Raw genomic sequence first — 10822 nt, forward strand, 5'->3', positions numbered from 1 at the left:
GTTTTGGCGTCCTCCCTGTTTTAGCTCAGTCTAGGTTAAAAGTAATTTTAAAATATGAACAGGAAGGAGATATAAATATCAGCCTTGAAATTTTATTATTAACTGAACATGACTGTAATCTAGAGAACAAAGAAGTTGACTGTAAATATTCAGTTACTATTTATGATTTCTGTGTGGATGTGCTTCAAGAGGTCAGGTGCTTCAGCAGCGAAGATCGTTCTCGAAACTTGAACAAATATAACAGTTTGTATTTCAATTCATAGGACTTTGCTAAATATAGGAAGCTATATGGGAAATTTTCATCTAGTGCCACGATATCCTGTTTGGAAACTTGTATGATCTTTCTGTTGCAATATATTATCTGTCCCTTTCTCGACCTTGACTCTCCGTAGAAATTACTGGACCTTAAGCAACCACGACGGCGACGGCAACGAGGACGTGGAAAACAAGAGATCTAATTGGCAGAACAATAGCCCAGCACGTGCATTTTGAAACTTTGTACATTTCTTAGCCGTCCTATTCAAAACAACAACGTGAAATCGCCAAAATTTGCGTCGTCTGCGAACCGAAACCGCGACGGCAAATTATTTTAATTTCCATTTGGAACTCAACGCTGCTTTTATACGTCATGCTGAAGTTGAGCTGTGGTGTCGTATGAGACAGTAAGCTCATGCGGCCATTTTTAAAATTCTAACTAAGAGTAGAAATTCATTTTTTAATCGAAGTCTTCCTTGGCGTTGCCGTCCTGACTGCTTAAGGTCCCTAATCGCTGCATGGTTTGATTTTGCTGTATGCTAGGTGTGATTTAACTTCAAAAGCTTTAATTCCTTTTGAAAAGTAACTGCCAGTCGGCCGGTTCACAGTTGGCATTCATTGTTTCATAAACAATAATCACTAATGATGTAGATTTACGAGGTCAGCAGTCTGAGGTCTAGTTTAAAGATGGGCACATTGCGTGCAATAGACAGGTATTGTCAACTTAAAGAGGCAAATACAGCGGATACGAACTACGGTTGGAGTGGTACTAAATCCATGACAAGCACAATTAAGGCTTGCGATGAGAACGATAACGATAGAGTTAAATTCGGTTTAATGACCACAATATGACGCTAGTATTAATAACATAACTTCATCTTTGATACCTCTTCTATATTTCACTTATATTGATAGCCAGAAATTTATTTCGGCACCCACTCGTCACGTGATTATAATGTGCATGGTGAAACACGCCCATCCAACTCTGCGGCCTACGATGCCCTCGAAAGTAAATAGTGGTCTTGGCAAACATGCACAACCCGTGATTTTCACGTTGTGAAGTTGATTGAAAAATGTTTGTGCAATTCTTCCTTTAGATCAATTGTCACTGAAAGTTCGTGCTGTCCGCCTTACGGCTTAATATCTGTAAGTGGTTGTTTTGCATCTCGCAATAAGCTGAGACAATATCCTATCCGCGGCTCAAAGATATACTTTTTTTTGGATCGTTGAGTGATGTTGTATTTATCGCAAATTGCAAAGATTTTTGTACCAATGTTTGTGTCTCTTGAACCGCTAATGGACTAAATTTAGACAGTGTTTTCCTGATGCATGTGATCCGCCCCGTTTATCCAAGTATATTTAGAATCTAAAACAATATTCTATATTTACCATCATTTCTTTTATTACCGCGACATGACCTTCGAAATCACTGAAAATAAATTTTCGCTGATACAAGTTGCCATACTAGCCATGTTGTTCAATGCATATTAATTCGTTTTTGATTCCAGTGGACTTCTGTGATATGATCAGCTCATGGAAACACACATGCAGCTAAAACTTTGTTACAGCGAAACTTGAGTTCGTGGGTAGCGCAGAAGTGCAGACAGTGAGGAACTCAACAGACGCTTCCATGAACGAACAGCAAACAATGCAACCACCGAAAGAGCAGTGCTACTATTTTAGATGCGCTTTGACGTCAACACATCCACTGTAAAGCTCTCTTTTTAGTATTTTCAACTTAACTGTTCAGATAAAAAAAAAAAAAAAAAAAATATATATATATATATATGTATAACTACAGACAGTACTTTTTTTTTCTTTTCTTGAAAATCAACTTTATTTATACAATGATTAGTGTTATATACAGAACAAAACTCAATTAAAACACAATTAAGTGAATTAACGGTAAAGGGCCCGCTGTGCAGTACACCAGTGAAGGAGACCCAACACAGGGGAAATTAGCTAGGTTATTGACAGTTCCTGGGTGTTATTACTATTTACAAGTTGTTTTACGGGAAGGCTAGCTCCTCTGTGCAGTACCCCAGTAAAGGGGCCCCAGCACCGGGAGAAATCTGTTTTCTATTTACACCGCGAGAAAGGTGCTCTCTGTGCAGTACACCAGTTAAGGAGACCCAGCACAGGGTGTTATGTAGTGGAAAAAGTATTTACAAGGGGCGATTTATACTTTGAGTTTGAGTTGACGGTTCTCAAAGGAGCAGAGAACGTCCCGATGAGCCCAGAGAGTGGTAGAAGTCGCGAAAGGTGGAAAGCGGAATTAATGCGGAGGCGTATGCGGGTAGTGATTTTAGAGATTGCAGATTTAGCTGAGGGCCTCCGGGATTCTGGGCCTCACCAGTGTAGTGCTGATGTTAGGATGGGGGAGAACCGATATGGTCACCCCAAACGATCCCACATTTGTGGTATCGTCTAAGCCATGCCAGAGTGCTCAAACTAGAAAAGCCTACTGAGGTATGCGCAATGCTAGCGGCAATGACTCATTCCACAGTGCTCAATTTGGACATGAAAGCAGGGCTTTACGTGCCAAAGAGCTATATATATATATATATATATATATATATATATATATATATGTAGAATAAATGTTTGAAAAGAAAATTTGCCCTGAGCGGGATTTGAACCCATGTCCCCCTGTTACTAGTCAGGTGTGATGACCACTACACTATCAGGACAACCATGCTGGCAACACGGCAATCGAAGATGTGATTTACGTGAACGGAGACGTGGTCTCCCGGGAAACTTAATTTTCAAGGTGACAGGGTAGGGGAAGCCTATAAACCCATATGAAAACCCAGCTAAGGATCTATTAAAGATACACGACCGAAGTCAACTTAGCGGATGACAAAGGGGGATCCAATTACGGATACAGGCTAATTTCAATTAAACAGATACGAGGGAAACCCTGACCCTGTACACCCCAAATAATCATACTTAAATAGAATAAATGTTTGAAAAGAAAATTTTCCCTGAGCGGGATATATATATATATAGGCACTCGTGATATATATATATATCACGAGTGCCAGGGATATGTAGACAAACTCGGTGTGATATTTGAATACCCGTCAGCTGAGCTACTCCACCCATGCTTCCATCCTTTCCCTCTAAGCCCCCTTATAATAAGGTAAGATAAAAATAATAAGTAGTTCGTTGCCTCCAATTTCTGGTTGAGGATCAATCAAAGGCGATTTATTTCGTAATAATGCCATTCAGTATACCATCGCTTCGTAAGCAGTTGTGCGCGCCTTACCAATGTGCTACAGAGCGAATGAACAATGGCGGTGAGTTGTGCGGCTGATGACCTCGTGGCCATTGTGGTAGGCAAGCTGTGTAATAAAAGTTTCGTTTTTTTAAATCTCAGAAATCTTGTATGCACTTTGTATTTAGATCGAAACTTTCGCCGCATAGATGGGCGTAGCGCAGACTTAAAACCAAGTCACCACACAAAGTATTGTGTGGTGGCCATAAATAGAGAACTCAATAATTACCGATTTCGACGCATTGCGATCTGAAAGTCTCAACCAAGTCAGAATAGTTGTTAATGCACCAACATGTATAGTGGTTGTCGGCCCTCCTCGCCCTTTTTACCGAGCCACTCTCGATCCGAGTTGATATTTCAGTAAGATTTTAAAAATGCTCATTTTTTGACCACCGCAACTTGAAAATTTTCCACATTTTAATCGTATGTCTTAACGATCAACATATTCACAGGGTGGTTCGCCTGTGGTAACCCAAAGGGAACGAAATGATCCAACTTCTCCATCGTTCTAAGAGTTTAAGTTATACATGGTTTTATTTTCTTTTGTTCGCGACTCCTGGCCGAGCTTCTTAGGAAAGTACCTCCTCCCAGACAACTAGGCTGCGTTGATACTATGAACAGGAAAAAGGAGGCGATAAAAGGTCGGCACGTGATTGAGCACGTTATCAATGATTCAGCGGCGATCCCGGAAATAACAGATGAACGGTTTCCCTCCGCAACTGTCGCGATATAAAAAGCGGAAGCTCGTGTCAGCCCTGAGTCATGATTGCAACGGATAAGGAACTTGATAATGAAGGAAAGAACAGGAAATAAAACAAAAAGCTTTACATTCTTTGACTTATTTTGGATGGTTCAGATACTGATCAAGTTCGATCTCGATGTTATCTTTATTATCTATACCAATAAAATCAATTATGCGTTAAAGATATCGGGATTTTATTGTTGTTAACATCGATTGATATTATTATTGTGGCGGGCGAAAGCCATTTCTATCACGAACCCAGACAAAAATATATTTTTAAAAGAAGAACATAAACGTTACTACACAGATACCTCATAGTCCTACAATGCAATTGCGTACAAAATTATTTTGGTCATATTTCAGCTTTCGCCGGAACAATCCTCTTCCTTTTACTAGCCCACACTCTCAGAACCTTTTCTGCTAAAATGTTTTAATCAAAGAAAATGCTATTGAAACCAAAATTCTTTAGAAAAAAGGGGAAGAGACAAAGAAGTAATGGTATTTCACGTTTACTCTGAACTGAAATATCTGAAACTTTGGCTCAGTTGACGGTCTTGACCCTATAGACCAGTATGCATATTCTCCATACTGTTCTCGTTACAATTTCTTGGTCGCTGACAAGCTAGGAGAATTTGTTTAACAATCGAGAGCTTCTTCAGTTGGTGATTGATTCCTTTATTCGCGTGATCTGAATGATTGATTTAGGGGTGATATTGTAAAGAGAAATTAGACGCTGGTCACTTTTAGGACCCCTAAAGTAACTTATAACAAATTTCGCTTTTTTGTTTGATTTAGACGAAATTTGATACAAGTGACTCAAAGTGTCTTTTTACGCATTCGTATTGATGAAACAATGGAGAGAGAAAAGCTCAGAAATGAAGAAGTCTGTTCTGATGTGGTAAAATGTTGTTCTTGACTCTATGCGGGGTTCACATTCATTAGTATCTAAGCGTATTATGTTGTTTTTTAGACATTTGCGAATTAAAATATTTACCTTAATAATTACGGGAAAGGGTGTACACGTACGACCGGACATATTTCAAGTTGTTTACGAAAAAAAAATCGCCGAAGTGTATCCATTGAAACAATGACTAAGAAATGTTCATGATTGATGATTTTTCTAGAACGAAAACTAATATTCTTGTAATGGTGTTGGGTGAATCTCGCGGCATATCGAGAGGTTTCCACTTTTGCTTGTAAAAACGATTTCAGCATACGTAGAACGAATAACTAGTTCTTGTTTATGGAAATGAAGAAGTGATAAACGTAACCACTAAACCCGCCTAAATAGCCACTGATGTGCATTCGTAAGCCAATGGAGGAATGGTTTTGTGAGAAGTTGATACGATAACTCAGTGTTCCATTACATATCTAAAACGTAACAAAGCTCAAAGCTCTATCTTTTCGAATTGCCCTGTCAGTAATTCCAGTCATTTTTCTAATTGGAGATATGCCCTTGTTCTGTAAGCAAAGTTACGACTGACGCATGCCTTTACCGCTCGCAAATGAAAAGAAAAACGCGTGGATGAAGTACTGAATCAGCCCAATATTTTCCGCTTTGCTGTTCCGCCTAGATAAAGCTAGTACTGAAATAACGCAAACAGATTGCCATTTTGGGAATCCGTTCAGATCGAACCCGGCAAACTGGGTTACTTAGTTTCCGTGTGACTGAGATAAACCTGTTCAGGACCAGCTTGTAATTAATTAATTCAGAGGGTTAGAAAGGTCCCAAAATCGATGACTTTTCTATGGGACATAACTTGTGGCGCTTAACTCATTTGTTTCCATAAAAAGATGTTATGAGTTCCTTCACATTTTGTTGATCATGCATAAAAGCCATCGTGAAGCCCAAATACCCATACACTAAGCGCGTGCTTTAGATGTGGCGTCATCGACAAATTTTTCTGTAACGGAAGCAGATTGAAGCTCTTCCGTGCCAAAAAAAGGGATAATTTTAAGACTCATTGTAAGACTCTTAGAATTCTCTCTTAGCACCAGAAATAGAAAAGACCAATTTAAAGATAAAGGTGTTATTTGCCATGATCGTCAGATTTAGAGAACCAACAATTAAATCCTTTAATTAATTAACAAAAGTGATCTGCGTATAACTTCTCCTTGGATTATCAATACATTGTCTTGTGAAGAGACGACAAGAATATCAAAGTCTATCAGTTAGAAATGTTTTTTTTTTTTTTTTTCATAACAAGGTATTTTATTGGCTTATTTACAAGAATATGTTAAAGGTAGATTTACCAACCAGATCTTACAGGTTTACTAAGGATCAGATTAGTCCTGTGGCTCAAAAGGTGGCTGGGTGTTTTGGTAATCCGCAAAACTGGATTTTCTTTCTCTATTTCTAGAGACGTTCTTTTTCATTCTTATATTTATCTAAGAAAGGAAAGAGTGTTATTGCAGTTTGAACGACTTCTTGACCCATCGGGCCTAGCACTGAACAGATCATAGCCCGGAAAAATCAGTTGCTTTACTGTTTTAGTTTTTTGATACGTCAGAGTTATCTATGAATAGTTCTGTGTAAAATCTTGTTGTGAGGAGACTCCTTAAATACAATCAGCTGAAAGTCCCTTTCAGTGTTGTGTTCCTGAAACCGGACTGATTTAAAACTCCTCGTGGGAAAAGTAAGGGACCTAAAATAGCATACACAGTGACTTACCGTGAGTTCAGTTTGTAAAACGGCCTATATTTAACAACATAAATCTGATAAGAATTTTTTTTTTTTGTTGCTATTTTCGTTCCAAGCAATTTGTTAGAACAATATATATCTACACGTTTCAGACTGGTATTTGAAACCGAAAAATTCTGCCTTATTGTGGTGAGGAATGAAGAGATAAACTAGAGAAATTTTAAGCGCAGGAGAAAACGGAGGGCAAAATAAATGAAATGATGTCTTTTGTTTTGTTTTATTTTGTTTTGTTTTGTTTTTTTTTTTAACTCGCGTTGCAAGTGTTGGTATTGCTTCACTGCTCGATATGGATTTAATATCATTCCACTTTAAAAATAAAAGTTACGTGTCAATATGAAGAAAATAAAAATGACAGTTTTTTTTCAGTGTTATTTTTATTTTTCGGGAATTAAAGAAAGTGAAAATTTAAAGGAAACAGAGCGCTAACATCTGCAGTTTTCGAGGTACAGTATTAACTCGCAGTTGTTTTTCTTAAGACTACGTCATGTTGAACTTAACTAAATCATTCTTTTGAATAAATGCCAGCTAATCTACAATAGATGTCTTGTTAAACGACTTTTAAGATCAACTCGATAAAACTACCAAAGCATGCAACAAAGAGACACAAAAAGATTAATCTAGTCGCTCTATCAAACAAGCAAAACACGTTTAATTTTAGCACAAAACCGCAAGTACGAAACGAGCCTATCAGCGCGGAAGAAAATAAAAACTGTATAATTGGTGCCCACGCGCTATATAACTGTTGATGGGTTTCCGGGACTCAGACCTGTCACTCAAGATTAACGCTTTCATGTTCTTTTCCTAGAATGCATGATCATTAAATGGCCGAGGTTGGGTAAGGGCAGAGATTGGAACCTTGGCAGATAGTGGCGTTATCTCGTGTGTACTTTTCCAACTTGGCCCACAGCAAACATTCGGCTACTCCTATTTCAGCAACTTTGAAGAGGCAGTTTAGTGGTGAAAATATTATTCCATAAGCCAGGTGGCATCAGAGGTCACACGTGAATACCAAATTTAGGCAGCCTAGTAGGGGTCTCTTCTTTACAAACAAAAAGCTGAACTGATCTATCTCCAGACACGCTGTCGACGTCAAAATATCTAAGCGCGGATAAAAGCCGTCAGATCCTGGAAAAACATAGTGATACGGAGACGTTGCAGCAGCGTTAACACTGACCTCCGCCGTAGAGATATCCTCCCCAAAAAAGACAAAGATAACGGAAAATAACAAACACTCGACCGCAATGGAGAGTAAAGAAATCAGACCTCGTGCCATCAAAAGGACAAACTCCAAAGTACTAACGCCTGAAGTTCTGGATCTTTGCGCCAAAGAAATTCAACAAGAGAACATGTTTAGGAAAAGGTACGAGCAAGCTGCGCTATATGTGTATGGAACAAGCCAGCGACATTGTGGATTAGAGAGCACAACTTTGGCAAGTCATCCTGGGAGCGTGTTTAAACTACCTTATCATTCTGACCCTTGCTTCACAAACTTTGGGTATTAGCATGGCCTTGAGTATGTGGGGGGCTATCATAATCTGAGCAAAGGTTGCCTTATCTTCTGAGACTCTTGTGTGCATCCCTTGTACAGACACTAAGATTTTTTAACTGTACCTCGAGGAACTAAACCTCTGTGACATTCAAGTGAGAGGGAAAAAATACTCTCAAAGTACAGCAAACAACTCAGCTTTGGCTGTTTATGATACCTGGCTTGATTCCGTGTGAGCTTAGAGGACTTCCAAATAGACATCAAAGATCAGATGGCTCAGGAAATTAGAGAACTTAACAACACGAACAGAGAGAACAAATTCATTAAGATATTCAAATTATTGTAAAATAACTACTGAGAAGCGTGTCGCGTGTACCAAAAAGATATAGATTCATTTTCGTCAGAGATTAAGTCATTTTTATTACAGAGTGATATTTAAGTGTAAATATAGACAAGGTCTGAGAATTTTATTTAAATTATAGTCTTGTAAATATCGTAAATTTTGAAGAGTCAACAGCTGAATAAAATCTTCTAGCATTACGTGACCTCGCTCGCTACGTACTGGTGTGTCCCGCCGTTTCCAAATTATAATAATAATACATCTGATTGCATAAACAACACGTCAGCGAAAGCTAAAAAAAGCTCCAGATACTCAACACAAAGGACTTGACCTTGCTCATTCGGAGTGTCCGCGTTCCTTTCTTTTGTCCTCTAAAGATCCCTATTTACATGCATCACTGAAATTCCAAGACGCACATTTTTGTGCCATTGTGCTGTTGTAATTCACTAGTTTTTTATCCGGATACGTACTTTCCTAAATTTTTAACTGTTATTCAGGAGATAGATATAATCGCTCTTATCCGGTGAGGTTATTGAAAACAGTTCACAGATTTGCCTCAGGGCACAAGTAAATAATATTGTTTTCCATAACGGAAGACAATGCTTTTTCGTTTTGGTTGAAGAAACAAAAACAAAAAATAAAATTCTTCGAATAAGTCAATGTTGCTACATCGTATCCAGCCAATCAGGCGATCAAGCAGGTACTATGCAGTTGTTAAAGCAAGCCGTTGGACTTCTGAGGTCTCTAGTGGTTGGTTTCCGTGGCACAAGTAGTGAAGATAGAAACTTAAGTTACAAAAGATCCTATTTCTGTAACATTATTTCCTGCTTGAAGAATTTGGCAAGGGTAAAATCGTTTCCTAATTGTAACTGCCTTAAAAGGAGAGGTGATTCAGCAGTGCCTTAATTAAGCTACAACCACGTAGATATTATTTAGTGCCATAGATCTATCAAGAATAACGTTTTATTTTGGTTTTTGAGAAGAAAACAAGTACGGGGAGTCTCTTCAGTTTATAATTGATCCAAGCATTTTGGCGAGTGATATATATGGCCCGTGCTGTGTGTGACAGTTGTCTTGTTCAACCATCAACCCTCGCGCACCTGGTACGTAGGCCTCAGTCTGTTCAAAATTTGAAAATTTCTGATGAAATTTAAAATTTTTTTTCCAGATCTATTTCTTTACATGAGGTCGAGACATTTTTTGACTTGTATCGTACATACCGCATATAACACGACTAGTTTACGAAGATTAAAAGTATTTGTTCCAGCCTTGACTGTTCTTTTATTAACTCATGTTTGAGTTTCCCGAGATTTTTAGTTACTTCAGGTGTTTTTCACCTCTCTTATATAATTTTCTTTAGACATATGTCTATCATCCACAATTTGCTGCTGCTTGATAAACCGCAGTTGTGAAATATCAAGAGTACACAAATAAAACATCCCTCTCACTAGGAAGTACTTCTAGCCCCTTGATCTTAATTTTGATCATAATCTTTGTTGCCAACATTGGTTGAAGAAAGGGGGAATGGGGAAGGGGGGGGGGAGAAAGAAACAAGCATAACATGAGTTTATGCCTTTTACATGTGTTTTTTTGCCATGCACGTGCTTCCACTAGCCTTGAAAATTAAAAAAAAGGCTTGTTATGTATGTTAAGCAAGTTATTCTAGCCCCTGATGCCACTGAGCTTGTTTGGGTATTCCTATAGAAGCCAGCACCATCCCTTTCCCAGGCCCAGCCAATGCAAAAATGGTCATCCTGAGCTCAACTTCTTTACAAAGAACCAATGAAATGACACCTGAGCTGCTTTCTTATCACAACGCATGCACAAGGCTAAATGATGATGTCACAATAATAATGACAATGAAGATAATGACAAAGTAAATCAATGGTAATTATGTTTATCTAGAGGAAGTGCCCCAATCAGTTTTTAGGTCCTCCCACCAGGAGATACAAACATGGTGGCGATGCAAGGATTTTCATATTTGCTTTACAAATGCAGTTCTACATAGTGACTCAATATAT

Source organism: Stylophora pistillata, chromosome 8 (assembly GCF_964205215.1).
Source record: "Stylophora pistillata chromosome 8, jaStyPist1.2, whole genome shotgun sequence".
NCBI classification, from domain to species: Eukaryota; Metazoa; Cnidaria; class Anthozoa; order Scleractinia; family Pocilloporidae; genus Stylophora; species Stylophora pistillata.